Source organism: Mauremys reevesii, linkage group 3 (assembly GCF_016161935.1).
Source record: "Mauremys reevesii isolate NIE-2019 linkage group 3, ASM1616193v1, whole genome shotgun sequence".
Classification (NCBI taxonomy): domain Eukaryota; kingdom Metazoa; phylum Chordata; order Testudines; family Geoemydidae; genus Mauremys; species Mauremys reevesii.
This window is the reverse complement of record NC_052625.1, coordinates 42295190-42319605: the sequence shown is the minus strand read 5'-3', so window position 1 is coordinate 42319605 and position 24416 is coordinate 42295190. Positions and strand designations below refer to the sequence as shown.

The 24416-nt window shown below is 46.7% G+C and overlaps 2 long non-coding RNA genes across 6 annotated transcripts in view; one reads left to right on the top strand and one right to left on the bottom strand.

Annotated features, from left to right (window-relative positions):
• The first annotated feature begins 452 nt into the window (after positions 1 to 452).
• On the top strand, positions 453 to 6785 carry LOC120400754. Its single transcript, XR_005596047.1, has 3 exons — positions 453 to 485; positions 4979 to 5137; positions 6586 to 6785. It is a non-coding gene; the product is annotated as an uncharacterized LOC120400754 (long non-coding RNA).
• A 6656-nt stretch (positions 6786 to 13441) lies between these two features.
• The window catches only part of LOC120400753, a 47032-nt gene continuing 36057 nt past the window's right edge, over positions 13442 to 24416 (bottom strand). For all 5 annotated transcript variants that reach the window (XR_005596042.1, XR_005596045.1, XR_005596043.1 and 2 more), the window contains 4 exons: positions 20745 to 20849; positions 17834 to 17915; positions 13857 to 13968; positions 13442 to 13493 (listed from right to left, as the gene is read on the bottom strand). This is a non-coding gene — a long non-coding RNA (uncharacterized LOC120400753). The remainder of the gene's footprint in view (positions 13494 to 13856; positions 13969 to 17833; positions 17916 to 20744; positions 20850 to 24416) is intronic.

Below are 24416 nucleotides of genomic sequence, written 5' to 3'. Positions count from 1 at the left end.
CCGGCTGGGGGGGGCGGGGCTGCGGGGGTGTCAGGGCTCTGGCCGGGGGAGCGGGACCACGGGGTTGCGGGGCTCCGGGGAAGCTGGACCGTGGGGTTGCGAGGCTCCGGCCAGGAGAGCGGTGCTGTGGGGTCGCGGGGCTCTGGCAGGGGTCGCGGGACCTAGGGAGTTGCCGCGCTCGGCCTGAGGAGCGGGACCGCGGGGTTGCGGGGCTTCGGCCAGGGGAGCGGGGCCAAAGTGTATTCAGTGTCACCACAGAAGGGAATGGCTCTGCATAGACCGAAATTTGCTTGTTAAGTAAAATTTGCTTTAAAAATTAAACCTGGCGCTTTGTCATCTTGTGTCATCATTTTTATTTCTTAGCTTTCAGCTATTTAAGTGAACTCTAAAACTTTCATACTGACTGTTTACTATCAGACATTGTATCTCTCTAATCTCCCACAGTTCTGCCTTTCTGCCAGCCAATATGGAGCACCTTTTCTGTGGTTTGTAGTGGTGTTGTCTATCTTTCTCTCTTTCCTGTCTGTTTCCCTTATGCTCCTGTTGACACAAAGATCACTTTCTAAAAAAACTCCTGTTGTTGTTAATCCCCGTCCAGATGCACTTGTATTAGTGTCAGAGTAGCAGCCGTGTTAGTCTGTATCCGCAAAACGTTGGGAGCCTTAATGTAGATGGTTTGCTGGCTGCCACTGGCACTTCTAACATGGTCATCTAAACCTGTTCAGGCAGCAACCCACGGGGACTCGCCAATATTGCTAATGCTGGTGGAGCAGAATTACTGTTTTCATCAGAAATGTTTAGAAAATGTCTCTGTTGTGGTCAGAGCTGAGTGTGCAAGTGCTGAATGGAGGCCAGTTCTTTAGTTATTTATTTCTGGATTGAGACTCAGAAGACCTGGGTTCCATTCCCCACTCTGATACTAGCCTGCTGGGTGACCTTGGGCAAGTCACTTCATCACTCTGTGCCTCAGTTTCCACATCTGTAAAAAGGGGATAATGATGCTGACCTTCTTTGCAAAATGCTTTGAGATCTACTGACAAAGAGCACGATGTAAAAGCTGGGTATTTCTTTATTTATTGTTTTCTCCAGCTGTAAAATGTTTGGTAAAACAATGGGAAAACTATTAACCATCAAGCAAAAACCAATTTTCTCTTCTTTCCAAGTTACCATGTGCCAATTTCTCCTTTGCCTTGCCAAGTGAATATCAAATGTGATTTGCACTTCTTTGCACTGGTGCAAATGGCTACTCACGGTGCAGGGCAACAGAGAGTCAGGCTCCATGTGAAAAGAGAGAGGGCTAGAGCCTTAGCTGGTGTAAACTGGCAGAACTGTTTTGGCTTCAGTGGCCCTTTTTACTCTTACCACACTGATGCGTCTGATCTTTGCAGCAATTTTCTGGTTATTTTTGAGCCAAGGATGTAGCATATTTATGGAAACATCAGTGGAGCTCTCTCAATTAACACCCGCAGAGGATCTGGCCCAGAAAACACCAGCTGGTGAATTTTCACTGAAATACAAAGAAATTTTGTGTACATGTTGCCAATAGACATAAATCTATCTAATGAACAGGATGCGACTAAGCCAAAAAAACAAAAAGAAAAGTGTGACAATGGGTGGCGGGTATAATAGGCCAGTGTTGCTGCAGCCACTGGACCCCCAGTTGCGGAGTTTGGTGGCAAAGTTTTTGCTTTATTATGCCCCATGCAGGTTCTGGGGCAGTTGAGGAGGCACATGCCACCTCCTTAGCCACCCCGGAACCTGCATGGGGCATATCAAAAGCACCTTCTAGATGCTTTTCCCCTGCATGGGTTGGATCCAGGGAGGGGAGGCACAGTGTGGCTTTTGGCCAGCCTGGGGCTCTTCCAGGGGGATGCTCAGGGTGGGGGGGTGGCTTGTGGCTCCGGCCATGGGGAGAGAGGGGACCTCGGGGCTCCGGCCATAAGGAGGGCATGGGCGGAAGGGCCGGAGCCATAGGTGCTGACTCCGTGAGGCAGGAGCACCTATGGGGAAAAATTGGTGAGTGCTCTGCATCCACCGGCAGCTCCCCGCCCCCCCCCCCCCAGCTCACCTCTGCTTTCACTCCACTTCTTCCCCTGAGCACACCGTGTGCCTGCTTTTCCCCCCTAGCTCCCAGCACTTGTTGCCGTGAAACAGCTATTTCATGTAGCAAGTGCTGCGGGGGGAGGGCAAATGCAGTCCACTCAGGGAAGAGGTCTAAGACCAAATAGGCCATAGGAATGAACTCCTTGTGATGCTGGCAGACCAGATGCCATACAGATGAGTCATGCAAGCGAATTCCTCCCATCAGCTGAGTTTGGAGGTCAGAGTGCAAGTGGGGAAGGTAATAAAAGCCCCTAACAAGAAGTACTCCTGGGGGAATTATAAGCCACTGCACAATGCAGAATTTGCAGAAATGAACGTGCACGCAGAATTTCCTTTCCCCCCACAGAAATGGGCTGCAGTGCTGCTGGCTGCCACTAGGGACCACTGGACCCGGCAGAGCCCAGCTTGCACATATAAGACACCACCAGGAGGATGGGGAGGGAGCTAGAGGGTTCCTGACAGCTGCAGTTCCCAGCATGCCCTGAGGGAAGGAGAGGGTGATGCACAGGAAATTCTGTGCAAGCCTGGGACCAGACATCAGGTTGTTTCTCCCTCTGGATCCCTGGGCTCTAGGGGGTAGGGAGGTGTCTGGGCTGGGGAGGCCACCATGGCTGGGCTCGGGGCGGGGGGAGGTGTTGTGGGTATCTGCCCCCCCTGCTGTGGTTTGGGTGGGGGTGCAGAGAAACAGAAACTGGGTTGGCATAAGGGTTTCTTTAACTCTCTACTCCTGGGGGAAATTTTGTGTGTGTCTGTATTGTTACAGACATACTTGTTGACAGGTATTTTGAAATAAATTACCAAATGATTGAAATGGGTGTGATTATGTAGTGTTTTGACAAATTTGCAGAATTTTAAAATATTGTGTGCAGAATTCTTAATTTTTTGATGCAGAATGCCTCGGGGTAAAGAAGGAACTGTATCGCTACGCTGCATGGACTTTGAGGGGCAAGGTGCTCTAGGCATAAACAAGAGAACCCCCTGTGTTTAGCCTGGGTTAGCCCTAAAGGACATATAGAGCTAACTTATTATAGAAGAGTCTATTACTTTTTGAAACTTAACATTGTAACTCATTTGTGTGTGTATGTTCACCTGCTTTAACCCTGTAAATAACCCATGGCTCCTTTTCCTATTTAATAAATCTGTATACCGTTTATTATAGGTGTCATAAATAAACAGATCAGGGTTAAGGTCTCTTTTCCCTGGAAAGGGTTAACAAGCTCAGTAACCTGAGAAACACCTGACCAGAGAACCAATCAAGGAACAGGATAATTTCAAATCTCTGTGGAGGGAAGCCTTTGTCTGTGTTCTTTGTTTGCTCAGAGCTCTCTTTAGATCTAAGAGAGGTCAGTCATGTCTCCAAGTTCTCCTGGAGTAGTTTCTACTATTTAATAGTGAGTATTAATTAGAAAGGCGGATTAGTTTTTTGAGTTGCTTTCTATATTTGCAATTGTGTGTTTGCTAAAGGAAATTCTTTATTCCTGTTTGCTGATATTGCTTTTACTGAGAAATGGGGGAGGGGGAATTCTCTCCAGAGATTGATAAGTTTAGACCCTGTGTATTGTTCCAGCTTGGTATCACAGAGACAGTTACTTTCTTTTTATTCTTTAATAAATTCTTTTCTTTTCTTTGGACTTGGTTACTTCCTTCTTTTGTGGAGATTCAAGGGAACAGGAGGGGGAGGTGAGTCCCTCTTTGTGTTGAGTCAAGGATTTGACTCGGGGTAATCTCTCCAGAGCAGGCTGGAGAGAGGGAAGGGGGGAGGGGAACTGGCTGTTTCTCTCTCTCTGGTGAGATTCAAGGTGTTTGGATCTGTGTTCCCCAGGGGAAGTTCTTGGGGGAACAGGGAGTGTGTCAGACACTTAAAAACTGACTGGTGGCAGCGAGAACCAGATCTAAACTAGAATTTTTAAGTTTAGATAAATTCATGCAGGTCCCCACATTGGAGCCCAACAGCTCCAAGTGGGGGTGAGACCTATGACATGGTGGGCAGCGGTGAGGGATTTTTCTGAACCAGACAGCCATTGCTATTCTCTTCTCCTAAAGCAGGACTGCAGGTTAGGAGGGAGGGAGACCCTGAAGGCAAACAGACAAGGTTTTCTAACTGGTATTGTTAGAGGCAGTTTTTTTTTCAGCTGGGCTAAGCTGAAAAGAGCTATTCTCTACTTCTAGAGCAGGAAAGCAACCTGAGAAAGGAGGGGGGGGGTTACAAGTATTCACTTTCTAACTGGTATTGTTAAAAGAAATCTTTAGCAAGGTTGGCTGGAGGGAATTAAGTTTTCCAGCAGGCTTTGTTGGAAGCAGTTTTTCTTTCTGGTTGCTTGGACAGGCAGCTTAAGGAAAAGGCAGTTTTGAAGCAGTTGTCAGGGTTAGAAGCAGTTTCAGCTAGGTTGGCTGAAGGGAATACAGTTTTCTAACAAGGCTTTTGTTAGAAGGGACACCTACTGAAAGGATACTTAGCATTTGCAAAAGACAGTTGCAAAACCGGTTTTTCTATCTTCTTGGAAGCCAGGAGGGGGAGATTGGTTTTTTTTTTGGAAACAGATTTTCAGCTGGTTTAGCTGAGGGAAATAAGGTTTTCTAACAGGCTTTGTTAGGAAAATATGTTTTTTTTCTTTTTTCTTTCTGGTTGCTTGAAAAAACAGCTAGGGAAAAGGTGTAAGTTTTTCTAGGAGGCTTGTTAGAAAGGACCCCCACTGTGAGTTCAAAGAAGACTGTTGAAGTACTGGAGAAGTCCATGCTGATGATGCATATGAACCAACTGTTGTGTCCATAACAAGAAAACAACAATCTCCAGGTTACAAGTTCACAGCACAGAGAAAGTGGTGGTGGTGGAATTTAAAACTCCTCTAACCAAGTATTTTTGTTGTTTTTCCAGAATATATTCATGTTATGCTGAGGGTTGGGAAAAACACCCACCAGCTTCAGTGAGGTAACACCTGCTTTCCATTCAGGCTAAATGAGGGAACAATTAAATGCCCCTTTGTTGAGAGAGAGCAGAAACAACAGGAGCCATCACCTGAAACACAGGCCACATGTAAGGCCACTTAGAACTCTGAACTATGTGGTGGGAAGAGGGTTTCACGATGGGCTGAATCTAAGGAGTGCGTGTGCAGTGGTGGATTACCGCATGGGCTGACAGGAGCCCCAGCCAATTTGGGGACCCGCACTGGAATTCTGGCTCTGCCCCCTGCCACTCCTCCCCTACCTCCCTGCCCTGCTCCTCTTCTCCTGAGGGCTCTCCGCCAGGCCAGAAGACGGAGATGTGGGAGGGATAGTGTGTTCTTCCCACCCTCCCCATGCGGAGATAGGAGAGCCAGTCGCCCAACCCCCACTCCTTTTCCCTCTCCCCCAGCCTCCCTATGCGGAGCTGGCCTGAGGCCCCTCTTCCTTCCCCTCTTGTACAGAGCTGGCCAAGGCTCGTCTCCCTTTTCCTGTACCACATGGAGCTGGCCTGAGTCTCTCTCCCTCCTCTCCTCCTCCACCACCACCACCCCTCCTGCCCGTGCCGAGCTGGCCCAAGGCCTTCTCCATTTTCTGACTCCACGCACCTGCATGGAGCTGGCCGGAGCCCCTACCCCCCTTCCCCAGCTGGTCTGAGGCTCTCTTCCCCTCCTGCTGCGCTGAACTGGCCTGAGCCTCTTCCTCTCACTCCCCTCCCCCAGGCCCTTTTTGGCAAAGCCGGGCCTTTGTCCCATTTGCTCTTGCCATCTGGTGATCAGCTGGGAAGAGCAAATGGGACATGCTCAGTTTTGCCAAAAATGTCAAGATGTCTGGGGCCAAAATGGGATGTATGGTTAACCTAGGCCAGAGGTCCCCAAACGTTTTCAGTCATGGCCCCCTTTAACCAGTCCATGCCCCACTGGGAGCTGGGGCCAGCAGTGGGGCCAGGGAAGGAAGCAGGAGCCAGGGGCCATGGTGGAGCAGGGGCCATGGTTGGGAGTGGGACTGGTGGTGCGGCTGGGACCGCAGCCAGGTGAGGAGCCACGGGTGGGGCCAGAGCAGAGCTGGGGGCACAGCAGGACTAAGTGGTGCTCCCTTCCCACCCACCCCCATGGGAGCTGATCCTGGCCCCATTGCATCCCCCCAAGTGTTCCTCAGTGCCCCCAGGGCAGTGCACCCCACAGTTTGGGGACCACTGCCCCAGGCTGTGGTAAAAGCCTCCCAAGGAGCCCAGGGAAGAGCCCTGGGCCCTCCACCTGCCCTGGGTGGGAGGACCGGGGGGGGCTGAAAGCAGCCCCCTGCCCATGTCCATGCCCCCCACGGTGCACCACCCAGGGTAGGTGGAGGGTCCAGGGCTCTCTGCAGCAGCCCAGGCTCCCTAGGCAGCTCTTACCATGGCCTGGATTCTGGCCAGGCCTTGAGGGAATGGGAGGAACCGGGGACAGGGCTCCATGGTGGGGGGGAAATGTGGGGGGCCCAAATGTTCTTTGTGCCCAGGGCCCCAATAAATCTTAATCTGCCTCTATGTGTGTGTGTAAAAAGTAGCAAGAACATCACAGGAGAACACAGAGAAGGAACAAAGACGCCCCAGACACAGCCAGAGATGCCTTAGCAGTGTGACCTTGAGAAAAAGCTGAGAAAGAGCTTTTGAGTAAAGTGCTGTCTGGAAGAGGCTTGAGATGTGAGAAAATAAACTGGCTCCTGCTGTTTGATTCCTTCTTTGTAAATAAACAGGATTGCACCAAAGACATATCCACCTCCATCCTCAATTTCTCCTCCTAATTGAAACAACCCTCAAGACTGAAAATTGGCTAACTCTGGCTAAAAAGGAGTAATACTATAAACATTAAAATAAGAACTCTTTTAAGTAAAGAACATGGAAATTAATGCAAGACTAAATAGTCAATGATAGATTTTTATCCTCTACTGTTTAATCAGTTTCACTTATAAGAGATGAAGTCACAAAATAATTAATTACATTCAATACTCTTCTGATAATTTCCACAATCAAAAGAATGTATATGCATATATATTTAATAGGAACAAAACAATTATTCAAACAAGACAACTAAATTCTGTGGGATTTCTTCCTTCAGTAACTTTCTATGAGCACAGTTTCAGTCTTTACTTCTGATGCAGAGAGTTTAATAAAAAAAAGCGAGGGGACCCCACATTGGTATGGAATATAGGTATCTGGAGGACTAAAGTGAATGACATCCCTTGAAATCAGTTATACTTGTGAAGCATAATATAACAGTAGAGTTTTCTAAATCAATGTAAGTGTATAATAAAAATTCTTATCACTAAATTGATGAGTTTTTGTTTGAGTTTAAGTTCATGTAGTATTTTATTTATCTAAAAGTCAGACAGGTACATAAAAAAATTAGGGCTCTATTCTGCTCTCATTGATGATGTGCCATTGACTTCAATGAGAGCAGGATCTTGACCTTAATGATGTACAGGTCAATTGCATAAGAATAATGTGGTGAAGGCTTAGGTAGATTTGCAAGTGCTAATGGGAGTCAAATGTGAACAGGGTCTCTTACTCCTGTAAGGACAAATCATTTTTTTCAATAGCGAAATAAAACATTAGAAGAAATAATACATCTGATGCATTTGTCATTATCTGGTACTTCTCCTTTACTTTCTAGAGCAGAGGTGGCCAAACCACGGCTCGCGAGCCGCATGTGGCTCTTTTACAGTTAAAGCTTGGCTTGCGAAGCTCCCCACATTCCCTCCCATTCTCTGCCTACCAGACTTGGTGTGGGGAGGACCTCAGGGTTTCTGCCAAGCAGAGAGGGGTGTCTCAGGGCTTCAGCCCCACTGGACGCACCTGCCAGGGCTGGGGGCTTCAGCAGGTGCCTCCCACGGGGCTCAGGGCTTCAGCCCTAAAACCCCTCTCCCCACAGGCTGAAGTCCTGACCCCAGCAGGTGCCTCCCATGGAGCTGAAGCCCCAAGACCCCCCTCCACATGGGGCTGAAGCCCTGGCAGGTGCGCCCTGGCTCTTGAACTTCTAAAGATTGTGGCATGCGGCTTGGGAAGGGCCACCCCATCCTAGTTCTCTGTCTTACATTTCATAAATATTTTTTCCCTGAAAGTAATAGGATTGCTTTTATGTAGGGCATTATGATTGGGTTTTTTATGGGGGGAGTCTAAACCTTGAGTAACTACTGAACTGAGGTGAAATTGAATAAAAACATTCTAAGAATGCTGAGGCTGAGCCTGCAAAACTCAACTCACACAAGTAGATCTAGAGCTTGGGCCTTTGTATAGTTAATATATACTGTGTAAATCAATGACAAGTTACATGAAAACTATTTGTTTACATCAGTAATATGAATCATTCATTATGAATACATCACAGAATGGGGCGGGGGGGGGTGGAATCTGCCTTTTATCTTATTACTCAGCCAAAGATCTCATAGACTTCTTGACTGTGATGTGATACTCATAATAGCAATATTTTTTCATTATTCCACATAGCACAGCTGAAATAGACTAATCTAATGGCGTTACAGTGTAGCTCTTGTTTTCCTAGGGTTTCTGGAGAGAGAGAAACCACTCTGAGAAAGTGGGATTGGGGTAGGGTGACCAGACGTCCTGATTTTATCGGGACTGTCCCAATATTTGCTTGTTTGTCCCGTGTCCCGACCAATGTTAGGTCGGGACACTGGACAAACAAGCAAAGGCTCCAGAGCCCGAAGGGCTCACGCCCTCCCCTGCCCCGACTCCGCCCCCTCCTTCCCCCATTGGATCCTTCCCCAAATCCTCGCCCCCATCCCCGCCCCCTCACTGCCCCATTGTCTCCCTCCCCAAATCCCCGCCTCTTTCCAAGCATGCCATGCCCAGGAGACTCAGGGGAGTGCGAGTCTGGCCTGGCCTCGAGCAGGCGGGACTCGGGCGCGGTACCTGGAGGGAGAGTAGGGGGGCGGCCCGTGGGGCTAGGTGGCGGCTGTTCTCCCCACCTGGGCAGGGGACTCGGGAGCAGCCGCTGCTGCAGCTCCCACTGCTGCGGGGGGAGGAAGTGGCCAAGCACGTGGCGCTCGGCGGCTGCGGCTTTGGTGCCCGGGCCCGAACCCCCCGGGCCTGCTGCGGGGCAGCGCGCACACTGCGCTCAGCCCCTGGCCAGTCGCGTCTGGGCTGGCTGCCCAGCTGGTGCAATCCCATGGCGGAGGCATCGGCAGCCCAGTCCCATTCGTTCCCCTGCAGGACCCGAGCGGGATGAGGGGGGCTGGGGCCTGCTGCCCCCACTCCGAGGCCGCCCGCAGGATTGCACCAGCTGGGCAGCCAGCCCAGACGCGAGTGGCCAGGGGCTGGGTATGTGCAGCGTGCGCGCTGGGTCCCCGCAGCAGGCCCGGGGTTCGTGGGCGCCAGAGCCGCAGCTGCCGAGCTTGGCCAGCGGCCGCTTCCTCCCCCCGCGGCAGTGGGAGCTGCAGCAGCGGCTGCTCCCAAGTCCTGCTGTCCAGGTGGGGAGAACAGCCGCTGCCTGGCCCCGCAGGCCACCCTGTACTCTCCCTCCAGATACCGCGCCTGAGTCCTGCCTGCTCGGGGCCAGGCCAGACTCACACTCACCCCGGCCCCGTGCTCCCCTGAGTCTCCCGGGCCTCCCTCCAGCGCTTGCGGAGGGAGGAGGAATCGGGGGTGGGGAATTTTTTTTTTTGCTCTGCCGCCATTTTTTCCCCCTCTGCCCCCGCCCCGCCCCCCCCGCGTCCCGATATTTGACCTGGGTGATCTGGTCACCCTAGATTGGGGCAAGAGGGAGGAACAATGCATGGTGTTCATTGTCCTCCATGATGTGACTGACCTTTTGGTTAACCAAGAGGTTCAACTAACCAGAGGACCAGAGGTTAGTTGTGCACTTCTATTATACTTGTTATCCTACCCCACTGATTTGCTTGTTTTTTAATACAAATACTGAGAAGTATTTTTGAGACAGGTGTGGTCTAATGGTCTGAGCACAGGACTGGCAACTAGGCATTTACAAGTTCAAATCCTTGCTCTAACACTGACTCAGTTCATGGTTTCAGACGTCATTTAATCTTTCAGGCTCAGCTTTCACATGTGTAAAAGTGGGATACTACTACTTGTATCTCACAGGGACATTGTGAGATTCATTTTTATATTTGTAAATTATTTTGAAAATGGAAATGCTACATCTTATTACGCAATCGTCCTAGCAGTTTGCAGTACAAACCATCCTCCTAAGTAAAGGATAAGTAGCTTGGAACTCAGCAAGTGTGCTACACAGCTAGAACAAAAACAATTTTGCAGTCCATTGACTTCAAATCACAATGCCAAGTTTTATTTGATCTGTGAATATCTATCGGTGTGCCATACACTGTGCAATTTTTTCAGAGTGTCTTTTATACCTCGTCCTTATTATCCTATTCACATTTTTGGCAAGTTAAGCAAATGGGTCAGAAGCTGAACAAAATGGACATTTGGGGGCTTTTATGATGATACAGTTATCGTAGTTTCTTTCCCCGCTACTGTTAATACATGTCTGAGTGGATTTAGTGCTACTGAAAGTTAGAAACTAATAAACACTTGCTTGAGCACGGTGTAACTGAGGCTACAGTTTGGCTCCTGATACTTAGATTTTTATTTACTGAAGCTTCCCAACACAACCCTAGGATCTAGGTACATATCAGTTGGACAGATTTTGTCTCCCAGCCTAGCCCTTCTGTGCCACTCCAGTTATATATAGGGACCAGAACTGTTCTGTAAAGGGACTCTAGGAGAAAATTCCTCTGGCACAGCATAGGGCTGACATAAGCAGCCATATTTTGGTCCCCTTACAAGCCATGATGCAGGGGACAGGAACATGGGGCAGAAAACTGTGGATGATCCTGAGCTGCTTTGGACTGCAAAAATAGTCCATAAGCAACTCTCGAAAGGCTCATGTAAATTAGAGCAGCCCTGGGTTGCTCTGATGTATAGCAAGTATTATGCTGGCCCCAGAGCAGCCCACAATGCTGAAAGAACAAAGGAGGCTTACTCATCTTTGACCCTCTTTTCCTGGGTTGTGTCTTCAGTGCTGGGCCAACGGGAAGTGCTGCACCGAATTTCTACCCTTTCTCCTGCCATTTTACAGATGGGGTAAATAAGGCACGGAGAGGTGAGTAAATCACTTGCTAATGGTACACAGGAAGTTTGTGGCAGGGTTGAGGACAGAAGCCAGCTCTGGGGTGAAACACCCGTGTCTCATTTATTATACTGAAATGCCTCCCAGAAAAATAGCTTCAAATCGCTGAAAACAGCTCCTTCCTCAAGGCAGCCCAGTGCCTCCCAGAGCTCCTTACCATGCAGAGGAAATACATCTATAATTCTGTATACTCTCCCATGCACAAGGCACCAAGAGCCTGTCTGCCTCTCCCCACCTGTCTGCCTGGCTAGCACTACACGGGAGGGGGTGTTCCTGTGCTCAGGAGAATGGAGAGACTGCAACCGTGGTCAGAACAGACCTGGAGGGCTCCTTGCTTTCTCCCTCTCCCCTCTGCACTTCGCACAGGTACCAGCCACAATCTAGCCTATGTGTAAAGTGTTTTAGATTGACAAGTTCTACATAAATGTAAAATATTACAGCATGTTCTGGTCAATGGGAGGTGGTGGTGTGTTCTTTGGATGTTCTCCAGAAAAATGATTTAGGGCTTGTCTAGGTGAACAATTAGTGCATAGCGAGCTGCAGTGTAAATCGACAATACATTAGCCTGCTGTGCACTACGTATCTATATGGACCCTGCTTGGGGTGACCATATTTCCCAAAGGGAAAACGGGACACTGTCTGTGCAGGGCTGTCCCAACCCCCCGGCTCCAGGGGCTGTCCCCAGCCGCTCAACCAAGGTGCCCCCCCCCCACTGTCACTGGTCACTCGAACCCTGCCAGCTCTCCACCTGAGGCTGTCGCTGGTCGCTTGAACCCTGCCAGCCCCCTGCTCAAGGCTGTGGCTGTTCACTGGAACCCTGCCTGCCCCCCATCCAGCCCAACCTACCTCCTGCATATTTCTCTGCACTGTACCCCATATTTTTGACAAATCAGTTGGCAAGAGCAAATGGGACAAATGCCAAAAAAAGTTGGGATGGCTGGGACAGGGCTTAGAAAAGGAACTGTCCTGGCCAAACGGGACATATGGTCACCCTAACCCTGCTACCGCACACTAAAAGCTCCGAATGCACTTTGATCTACTCTGCTTTGAAATGGGAGGTCAGTGCACACGAGGGAACTTCTAGTGAGCACCAGCTAGTGCGTGGCACCCCAGCTAGAGAAGCCCTCAGCCTATGACTGTCCCTTAATTGTGACAGTCCTAACATAAGTTTAACTAATGCAAAGTAATTTACTGATGATTCACTGGGTGTTTATAAATGAGAAATTCTGATCGACACCTCACTCAAAAGCAGCTGGGATCAGGTGGTGTTTAGCCAAATAGTTCCAGAATATAAATGTCAAACTCTGATCTGCAAGCGTGCAGGGCTTTGAAGCCTCAGACATGGGTATTTTTTTCCCTTTAAAAACAACAACAAACAAGCTAGAGAAGTCCATTGAAAAAGACACAGTAAGAGAAGAATGTCAAGGTTGTATGGTTAAGCACTGTAAAGTTAGAAAATGCCAAAGTCAAGATTGTACATGTTGTCCTATGCAATTTTTTATAATTACAAAAGGGATAGTAAATTTTCCCAATTTAAATTGGGTAGGCTAGCCTTAATTTCCCATTCTAAACTGCTATGGAGTGTTCCTGTGAGATGTTAATCTGGTTGCCACAATCCTCTCCGGAGACAGCTGGAATTCACTGGTGGGTAAAACTACTGCTGGTTCTATACAATTTGCACAGTGGTTTAGGATTGCTTGGGATTAAAAGTACTGGACTACAGATATGTAAAATTATTATTATTGGTGGCATAATGTGGGGAAACTTGCATTTCCACTGTCCATGCAGAATTAATGCTGTGATTATACAGAGCTCTTTGTGCTCCAGAGATGTCACTCTTAGGCCTTGGCTACACTTGAGAGTTACAGTGCAATAAAGCCGCCCACAGCGCTGTAACTCACTCCCCGTCCACACTGGCAAGGCACATACAGCGCTGTATCTCCGTGGCTACAGTGCTGCCGGTACTCCACCGCCGCCCCGAGGATTAACAGCTGCTGCGGAGTGGCTGAGACGCTGGTGCTCCAGTGTAAACGGGGAATAATCTTATTATGCAGTGGTTGACCTCCGGAAACTCCCCACAATCCTTTTAAGTGAAGGTTCCTCTCCTTGTTTTGTTGTGATGCCTCTTTGTTTTGTTGTAAACTCCGGGCTCGGGGAGCTGCTTATCAAAAGCACAAACACAGCTCCTGTTTGCTGTGAATGAGTAGAGGCAGGCAGGGGGGCTCCCTTTGGAATGCCCACAGCTAATGTTTGCTTGAAGAGAGAGGCCGGGGGTCTGTTTTGGTGAGGGGCTGCTTATCTGGTCTGTGAGGAAAAAAAAACAGCTGCTGTTTGCTTTCAGTGAGTGAGAGAGGGGTGGAGGAGGGAGGGGGGTCAGAACTTGCAAGGCAGGGTGCTGACACAGTGTCAGCACTCCAAAAACCCACTCTCTCTCCCCCCACACTCCCTGTCACACCCCACCCCACCCCCTCTTTTGAAAAGCCACCTGAACGCTGGGATAGCTGCCCATAATGCTCTGCTCCCACCGCCGCTGCAAATGTGGCCATGACAGTGCCCTGGCAGCTATTAGTGTGGACAGACTGCAGCGCTTTCCCTACTCAGCTGTACGAAGACAGGTTTAACTCCCAGCGCTGTACAGCTGCAAGTGTAGCCATACCCTTAACTTACATTCAAGAGCACTTTCATTGGCAGAGGGGGAGGAGACTGCCACTTTCCAAACAATGGCCCAAGTTCTGCTCTCAGTTGCAGTCAATCAAGTCCAATGACATCAAGTGTTAATCTGGCAGAGAACGGCATTCAAATACATTTTAAAAGGTACAACATATCAAATCCAACAGACAGAGACTTGATAGCTATCAGTCCTTTACTATTACGTAATGGGCATCATTTAGTAATTTCAGCCCACACCTGTAACCAATATATAAAGAATGATGCTTTAGAAAACAGAGTAAATAGAATTTACTTACAAACTGAAGGAGGCCAAAGTGTTGCTGTCCCTAGGGGTGCATACCAAAAATCCTGCTGAAGAACAAGGAGGCCTGGACTTGCTCAAGGCACAGGAGAAACAATTGCCTCTATTTTGTGCACTGAGGAGGCAGAGTTCAGATCATGTTGAGGCTGATGTGTGGGTCTGAGGTTCATGCAGGGCTACGAGTCACATCTGACTATGTTAAAGTCTGGCTAACTGATCCTCTGAGATTTTTGGTACTGGGAGAATGGCCTTACTAGGGATTTCAGTCCACAAGATTTCAACTGCATGCAAACCAGGACATGAACAGGGTAGGCATTAGACACAAATCTACGCCTCAAGCCACTACAACCTGGTGGCACAGGGCATGCGCCTAATGAGCCAGATTGTGTCCCCCATTGAAGCTGTCCCAGGGAGAGCCATGCCGGAGTGATAGCTCCAGCTCAGATGGTGCTGCAAGGGGGCATCTTTTAAAATGTCCCATCTGGGGTGGAGGGAGGAATGGCATATGGTTAGGAACCACCAATAAAAATTAGGCAGCTGCCTATTTAGTTTACCCCCAGCGTGAGCTCTGAAAAATGAAAATAAGCTTCTTCCAAACGCCAAATCTCACAGAAAACCACAAACACTGAAGAAATTTCATATCTGGGGCTTCAAATCTGAACTTCCTCCCCAGCAAAGGGGGCTGGATTTGAGATCAGTTCTGACCCATCTCTAAATTAGTATGAAGCATGTCAGGAAAAGTTGACCATTGAGAATGCCTGCATAGTGCTGAAGGCAAGGCATAAGTGCCTAATTCTGACAAGAGCTCTGTAATTAGTTGGACAAGAACCTCAAAGCAGAAAAGGAATGTCTGTAAGAAGACTCTTGACATTTGGAGAAAAATTGTAGCTTGATCTGATTTGTGCAAAAGCAGCAAGAGAATAACATGTGGGATGAAGAAGAATATTTTGTAGTGATTTCAAATGAAGGTGACATTTGTAGTGTAAATGCTAGACTGCATCAGATGGCTAGCTTGAAAGAAATTGCATGTCTACATTAATGGAAATGTATGAAGTTGCTCAGTTTTAATTCAGGTACCTTTAAAGATGTCCTTGTCTAACTGAGGAGACGGTTAATATTTGAATTGTATGGGCACTACTGTTGATCTTGTAATGGGGAAGGGGACTGTTAATGAATAAGGTAGTGACTCCATATTAAAAAGCTTTAAACATGATCACAGGCTTGTCCTGGGACCCTGTGCATCATGTCCAAGTCAGATTTCCTGGTGAGGGTCAGTGAACCATTTGGAAAGTCTGCCATTAGATGCTTGTGGGTATCAACCAGCCCCAGCCATGGAAAATGCACCATAGAATCATAGAATATCAAAGTTGGCAGGGATCTCAGGAGATCATCTAGTCCAACCCCCTGCTCAAAGCAGGACCAATCCCCAACTAAATCATCACAGCCAGGGCATTGTCAAGCCTGACCTTAAAAACCTCTAAGGAAGGAGATTCCACCACCTCCCTAGGTAACCCATTCCAGTGCTTCACCACCCTACTAGTGAAAAAGTTTTTCCTAATATCCAACCTAAACCTCCCCCAATGCAACTTGAGACCATTACTCCTTGTTCTGTCATCTGCTACCACTGAGAACAGTCTAGATCCATCCTCTTTGGAACCCCCCCTTCAGGTAGTTGAAAGCAGCTATCAAATCCCCCCTCATTCTTCTCTTCTGCAGACTAAACAATCCCAGTTCCCCCAGCCTGTCCTCATAAGTCATGTGCTCCAGCCCCCTAATCATTTTTGTTGCCCTCCGCCTGACTCTTTTCAATTTTTTCACATCCTTCTTGTAGTGTGGGGCCCAAAACTGGACACAGTACTCCAGATGAGGCCTCACCAATAGAGGGAAATGATCACGTTCCTCAATCTGCTTGCAATGCCCCTACTTATACGGCCCAAAATGCTGTTAGCCTTCTTGGCAACAAGGGCACACTGTTGACTCATATCCACCTTCTCATCCACTGTAAACCCTAGGTCTTTTTCTGCAGAACTGCTGCGTAGCCATTCGGTCCCTAGTCTGTAGCAGTGCATGGGATTCTTCCATCCTAAGTGCAGGACTCTGCACTTGTCCTTGTTGAACCTCATCAGATTTCTTTTGGCCCAATCCTCTAATTTGTCTAGGTACCTCTGTATCCTATCCCTACCCTCCAGCGTATCTACCACTCCTCCCAGTTTAGTGTCATCTGCAAACTTGCTGAGGGTGCAGTCCACGCCATCCTCCAGATGATTAATGAAGATATTGAACAAAACCAGCCCCAGGACAGACCCTTGGGGCACTCCACTTGATACCGACTGCCAACTAGACATGGAGCCATTGATCACTTCAGGTGCTCTGCCTTTTCACCCTTTCAGATCATCAAGTGTTATGCCTCCTCCCACAGCCCCATCACCAAGAAACCTAATAAGTGATTTGATTTCCCAAAGTTGGGGAGAGGCACCTTAAAGTGAAGCTCCCAGTTGCATTTCCTAAGAATAAGCAGTAGGTGAGTAATGCCATTTTTTTCCCTTTAAGTGGGACGTTACAGAATTTGTGCTGCCATGCAACAAAGCCACTGCTCTGGTAATAGAATATAGTAGGGACTGTTTCTCTTTAGGTCACTTATTTGACTCCAAAACAGTTGCTAATGACTGAAAGTTATTACTATCTGAAAGGTTTGGATGCACTCAGTTCAATTTCCAGTGGACATGTAGTGGACACACACAAAAACATTTAGCAATTGATTTCCTGTGAAGCAGTTTCAACAGAGAGGACAAAGATAAAATCCTTATGATCATCCCTACAGAACAGAATATACATATTAACGGGACAACGGTTATTGCAAGCTTCTATCATAGCCTATTCAGTAGTAATGGTGTGGCAGAGTACTCCAGGCTCTAGTGCTGTCAGTTTGACACACACTGTTCATGAACATCTGTATTCACTTTAAAAATAAATTGCAATAGCTCTGGATTTAAATTTGTGAGATACTTTTACTATCTAGAAAAGGGAACTTCTACAGAAATGGAGTCTAAGATGTCTACAGGCGCAGTAATGTTTTACATTGTACAAACACTGTCATTGGCATGTTATCATATTGATGGCAACTCACTCCAACAGCTGGGTTAACAACACAATGATTTTACTAACAGAGAAGTTTCAGCTCATACTCTGCACTAGTTAACTGACTCTTCCAACTGCTTGAAACTCCCAGATCTCTCCCAGGATCCTCTACCTCACTACTACTGACTAAAGCTAAATTATTCCCTACAATGGGGAAAGGGCTGCAAATTCAGGAAGCAGCTGGGGAGAAGGGGTTGTTGGTTGTTTAGACATCTTTGTTTTTACTTTGTTGTTTTCCCTCCATGTTTGTCTCCATCTCCTCCAATTAGTTTGGCGCTATTTCTGTAGTATGATTTTTCTAATTGGTTGCCATGTAGGTTTAACTTACCTGGTAACCCACAAAGGCGGGAAAAGATCACCTGATCTCAAGCTGATCTGCCCAGAGATAGCCAGGCTATTTAAGGGGAAGTCACCCTCCCCTCAGGGCTGTCTGTCCTAGAGGCAGCCCATGTTCGTTCAGTTTGCGCAGTCTGAGAGAGGCAAGAGGACCATCAAGGCCAAGGAAAGCAGGAGATCACCATCATCTGTATCTTACATGGTTCAGCTCCATCTTCCAAAAGGATCCGAGTTCCACCTGTGCTTCCACTTCAAGTGGCATCACAGTAGTAGGTCTGGATCTGGAGAGAGACAGAAGCAAACCTTAAAACAGCACGCCATACCACCTGGGTCCTGTCCTTCAGAATAGTAATGTTGACTCTTGTTGTTTTTATGCCCATAGTTTTGTAAAGGGGGTTAGGATCTGGGCTTTAGGCCCATCAGAGATAAACCACCGAGCTATTTTAGTCTGTTTATCTTGCTTCCCTTCTTAATAAACCCCTTACTTGTTTACACCCTTATCTCCTTTCCTTTTTTTGAATTTCAAAGTGAGCCTGGATGATAGATACCAGTGGGTAAAGAATCTACCTAAAGGGGTGGGGTGCTGCACTCTCGTTGATTTGTTCTAGAGAAGCTCCAGAAATCACGAATTTTCTGATTCAAGAAATGAAGATATTGGAGGGATATAGTGGCAGAGAGAGTGCTGTACCATTTCTTCAGCTGATCCAGTGTACTGTGGGAAGCCGGACCACAAGAACATCTTTTGGGGTACAAGCACTTGACGAACACGGGATTTTGGATATCAACATTTTTAAAAAGCTGAATGTAATCATTGACCTGACCAATAAAGTGCTAACACAAGCCTTTGACACAGGAGGAGGAACTGTAATACCTGCCTCACACCGAGTTGCTACCCTGAAGGCATGTGAAAGGCTAACCATCCCTGAGTGGGAGCCAGCTGTCATCACCATTACCAACAAATACTCAAGGTTCCTTTGCAAAGAACAAACTCCAATGTCTGAAAATCAGCACTGAACTTGTGGTGGTCGGTCCGGACCCTCAACCACAGAAATAATACACGTACTCCCGAGAGGCAGAGGAAGGCATCAGACTCACCATTCAATCCCTCCTAGGTCAAGGGGTACTTGTAGAATTGGAAAGTGTATGTAACTCCCTCATATGGCCCATGTTAAAAGCTGATAAAGTTAACTGGCGGTTAACGGTAGACTACAAGGAGCTCAACTGAGTAACACCCAGGATGACTCCCATAGTTGTCAAATTCCAAGAGATAATGGTGGCCATTGCGGCAGGCACCAAGTGGTTCACCATTCTTGATCTCAGTAATGCCTTCTTTGCCATCCCACTCCATCCTGGCAGCTGATATAAGTTTGTGTTCACTTATGGTAACAGGAAGCTATCACTCACCCATGTCCCACAAAGGTACCATAACCCACCCTCACTTTGCCACAAAAAATGTAGCAAAAATGTGGGAACATCTGGAAGGTAAAGACAAAATAATAAGCTACGTGGACAATATCCTTAGTGCAACACCTACAAGAAAGGGAAATCTTAGCGGTCATCCTGAAAAGGATCCAGGAGATGGGATTCCTAATCAGTCCCACCAAGGCGCAGATGCTCCAGCAGAAGATAACCTATTTAGGAATGGAGCTAGGCATTCAAGGCCCTCGTCCAGATGCTGGAAGGGTTGAGTTGATCAGCAAGCTACCTGCCCCCCAAGGTCATTACTGTGCTACATTAATTTCTCGGGCTGACGGGATTTTCTCACAATTTTTTAGAGGGTTATTCTGAACCAGCACAGCCCCTCAATAATCTGTTGAAGAAAAGGACAGAGTGGACTTGGACTGATGCAGAAAAAAGGGCATTTTGTAAATTAAAGCAAGCCCTTACGGACAGGGGCGGCCCAAGCACGTGCTTGGCGTGCTGGGGCCTGGAGCCGCTCCTGCTTACGGAAGCACCAGCACTTATGTGCCTGCAACCAGGGAAACCCTTTATTCTGTAAACTGCGACAACAAAGAATGGACTCAGTGCAGTCCTAATGCAGGACACTGGCACAGGACATAGACTAGTCACCTTTGGCTCTAAAACTTGGAGTGAGGTGGAAAAAGCGTTCTCTCCATGTGAACGAGAGCTTTTAGCTCTAGTCTGGTCAATTAATCACTGGGAATATCTAGTCAGGATGTCTCCATAGTCCTGAGAACAATACACAGTCCAGTCAGGCATGTCCTGTCTGGAAGAATAAATGAAGGAAGTGTGTCAAACCCACGGCTGACAAACTGGACTCTGAGCCTGCTCAATAAAGATGTCCAAGTGGAGAAAGCTCAGTCCTCATCCACAATTCCATACTCCCTGTTTACATCTGGAGACCACGAGTGTCCTCTTCTATCAAAAGCAGGGCTGGCTTGAGGTTTTCTGCTGCCCCAAGCGGCGGGAAAAAAAAATCGGCGGCACTTTGGCAGCAGCTCAATCGCACCACTCCATTCTTCGGCAGCACTTCGGCGGCGGGTCCTTCACTTCCTCTCTTCCTCTTTGGCAGTACTTCAGCGACTGCTCAAAGAGGAAGAGAGGGACTGAGGGACCCACCGCCAAATTCCCGCCAAAGACCCGGACAGGTTGCCCCAATAGCAGACGGAGTGCTGCCCCTTTGTATTAGCCGCCCCAAATACCTGCTTCCTTAGCTGGTGCCTGGAGCCGGCCCTTATCAAAAGACACAAATGAGAGCAAGTCACCTTTCTTATCAGAGACCTCCTATGAAGCTGCTAAAAACTCAACAGAGATATCTGGGCGGTAGTTGGGAGCTGCCACTTCCATGAAGGCAGACCATGGGCAGGGTATGCCTCTCTCCAAATAAGAACGGGAAGAACGCTCCAAGGGACTGTAATGCAAAGCTCTGCTCAAGCAACAGAAGTTCTTGCTGTGTTAGCCACCTTATATGAGGCATCTTTGGACATAGATTTATTAATCTGCTCTGACTCGGATTGAGTAATTCGAGCATTAATTAATTGGATGCCTATTTGGTTAAGATGATGTCAGCGGATAATAAGCCCATCACATATGTCAAATACTTAGTGCATGCACGGTGTTTGGCAGAGAAAAGAACTGGAAGAACTTACCGGTTTAAAGTCCGTGCGCATAGAAAGAACCAAGCAGAAATTTCTACGTGGAACAACAAGGTGGATCTGCTTGCAAAAGAAGCTGCCCTGTTAGGACCTGAAAGCCTGTGGGATAAATCCAATAATATAATCTGTAAGGTCCAGTCATCAGATGTGAACATCCAGCTAGATCTTGTACAGCTGCAACTACAAGACCCAGAAATTAAAGATTTATTAAACAAGTCTGAACATCGTGGCTATTTGATGTCTAAACACAGCAGCAGATTGATCATGGCAACTAAAACAGATTCATAAAATGCTATCCCAGTTTTTGTCATTCCAACCTGTCTTAAAAATGAGCTAATTACTCTGGCACATCAGCAAGGACATTTTGGTACTGACAAGACTATCAGTCGAATATTGACAGTGGGTTGGTGGCCTAACCTAAAAGATACCACAGAAAAATATGTATGGAACTGTATTCCATGTGCTGAGAACAATCCAGACAGAAGGATTGTTAAAGGGCCAATGTTCCATCAACCGATTGGGGAACCCTGGTACCATCTCCAAATAGATTTTATAGGTCCTCTGCCCTCTACTGGAGCTGGCAACCGACACTGCCTCGTGGTAGTCAATTCATTTTCTAAATGGATCAATGCCAATCCGGTCAGAAATAACACTGCTACCACTACCACCAAAACATTGCTGGATTTGGTCTGCTTCTCTCGATTTGGTTAGCCGGAGACAGTGGATTCTGACCAAGGACCCCACTTTGTTGGAGAGGTGTTCCAGTCTCTGTGCCAAGCCCTGCAAATCAAACAAAAGTTTCACGTAGTAAGCCACCTGAAAAGCCCCGGATTGGTGGAAAAGAGCAACTGTACCTTAAAGACTGCATTGCGAAAAATCATATCCACCAATGGTAAAAACTGGGATAAGCAAATGCCATTTGTCCTGATGGTGATATGATCTAGCATTGCGTCCCACAGCTATGCACCACATGAGGTTCTCCACTGGAAGAACTATGAGAAACCCTGAGAGATAGTGTTTAGGAGGCATTCCCCCGATAAATACCAACCCAGGGTTCAGATGGACCAATATATGGAAAAGTTGCTTAACAGCATCACCAACACTCAGAAGGAAGTAGCCATGAAACGTAAGTTAAATGCTAGGCAAATGGACAAGTGATTGGGTAACACCTTAAAAGTAACTGAGTGGGATGTGAGAGACCAAGTTTTGTACAGGTTTTTCTCTGGAAAAGATCACTCCCTTCATCCTAAATGGGTAGATCCTGTCCTCATTGTAAATAAGGCCAGCCCTACCACCTAACAGGTAGAAATATCTGGAAAGAAGGGAAAGAAAAGCCTCAAATGGTTTCATTCCACCCAGCTCAAGAAGTGGAAAGAGGTCAACAGTTGAAAGTGCATAGTAACTACCTGTTTGTTTTCTTTCGTTTGTTACAGGTAGACATTCAACGATCGCCTATGGTTCTATCATTATGTGGTAACATCTTTGTACAGAATCGCTATCTGTCTGGTTTATTTGTTATCTCTTGTAAATAGGTATGGTACTTTGGTTGTAAATGAAGACCGTTATTTTTATAATTTGGGGAAGGATGTGTTAAATGATTATGTAAAAAGGGGACCTTCAAACCCTGGAAGGTTATTTCAAAGTCTTTCAGTATTAGGATCAATCATGATCTTCGCTTGTAAAAATGGAAACAATTGTGTAATATCAGCGAAGGAAGTATTAGGCAGCACAAGCTCTCTGGCTATCATTCCTTTCACAGATTCTCAGTCAGACTCCTCTCTGTGTTTAGTAAAGCCCAAAACCAGCTGTAGATGGGAGCTCCTTAGTGAACATTTTAACAATTGCACCAGAGGGCTTGTAACAAAAAATGCCTTAAAGTGTATATGAATGAGGTCTAACCTAAAACCTCACATAAGGGTGGAAGCTATTCAAATTGACATCTTTGCCAACTTTCAACCTTATGTGGCATCCCTTCCTGTTAGATTACACACTCCTTGTAAAGAATATGCAACACGGTTAAGTTGCAGTAGTGATAACAAACCATGTTGTAATGCTCCTTCAGTGTTAAATTTTTTTATTATGCAAGTTCCATTAATTTTGTGGCTAGCTGTTATGGTCAATTTAATATGTCCATAAATGTAAATGATTCTGGCATCTGGAATCCTGCGGGGGCCTTTGGCATAAAACAAAAGATGGAAGTTTTGGTGCTCCCTGAGCCATATAAAAGTTCCATAGGATCCGTTGTGGTTAAGAAAGACCTCAAAAGATTGGTCATTATTAACCCAAGTTATTTTATCAAAAGGGTATCAGTAAATCTGCAAACCACCATTAGCAGCATGGAACCCAAATGTGTCCCATATATAGGACCTCTACTCATGGGTTGGCATGCTTGGCTTAGCACTGTTGTTCCTAGAGGCCTAAAATTAAAAAAAGAGATATAGTGGCCAAGGTGCTCAGAAGTTTGGGTACTGGCTTAGGTGTGGCCATCTAGCCACTGCCGGAAATCTTGCAAAGAAAATTAGTAGTATAGGGTACGACTTGTCAACGCTCAACCAGCCCTTGGTTTCTTCACTCAATAAAATTGGGGAATTAACATATAGACCTACATCAATCATGTACTCATGGTATTCAATTCAAGAAAAGGATCTGATCCAAATAGTGGACTCCGTGGGTAAACTGCAGACCCATGCATCATGAGCCATCACATGTACTCAATCCCAAACATGGATACAGTGGGTGTCCAGCGGCATCATCATGGCTGGATATCAAGGAAAAATCCAACGAGAAATAAAAGGTCTGATGATGAGGGAGGTGTCTCCCTTCGAACGGGAACACCATTCCTGGTGGAAGCTACTGAGCTTCTAAATGGAATCTACTAGAGTAGTTGTCCATATTATGACCATCAATCAATGCTACCACCACTTGGGTTTCTCCTCTGACACCTCTAGGCTTATACATAAATCATACAATCATGGATATACCTAGTTGGGTGATGGAGAGAAATAATTAATATTTTGATGCAGATCTAGGATCATGTATCTGAGAGCCAAATAATGGCTATATTTGTTATGCAGAATTATATTCAGGTATGCACATCTGCCTGAATGCTTATAAGGGTAAATGCCATTATTATCTACACTCCAGGCTGGGTAACCAGTTTCAATTAATTGTCATAGATAATAATTGTGTGTGTATACAAAGTATGTCTTCAGAATTCACTGTTAACTTCTTATATAAGGTTGTTGTTGACCCCGGTATTAATTTATACTTGCGCCTTGTTTCATAGATATCTGGATGCGACATAAATTTTGTATCTAAAAACTTAACAATGCAGAATGTAAAGCTCGCATATGCATTGTATCATCATGTGGACCCCATCCACTTAGGGGTTAACATCTCCGCCCTTAAGTAGATTGTTCAGCATCTGGATCTGGTTGCTAAGCTATGGAAGCTGGAAAAAGATGGTAAAGAAATAATGCTAGCGGTCCACCACTCAACTAACCAAATAGAGTATATATTGGATAGGGTTCTAAAAGCTTCCTGGTTTAATCATTGGTGGGAGACCTTGTTTGCCACTCCAGCTGAATTATCCAATGCATTATACATTTTACTACAGCTGTTTGTAATACTGCTGATTTTCCAGGGTTTAACTTTTGTTTTCATTAT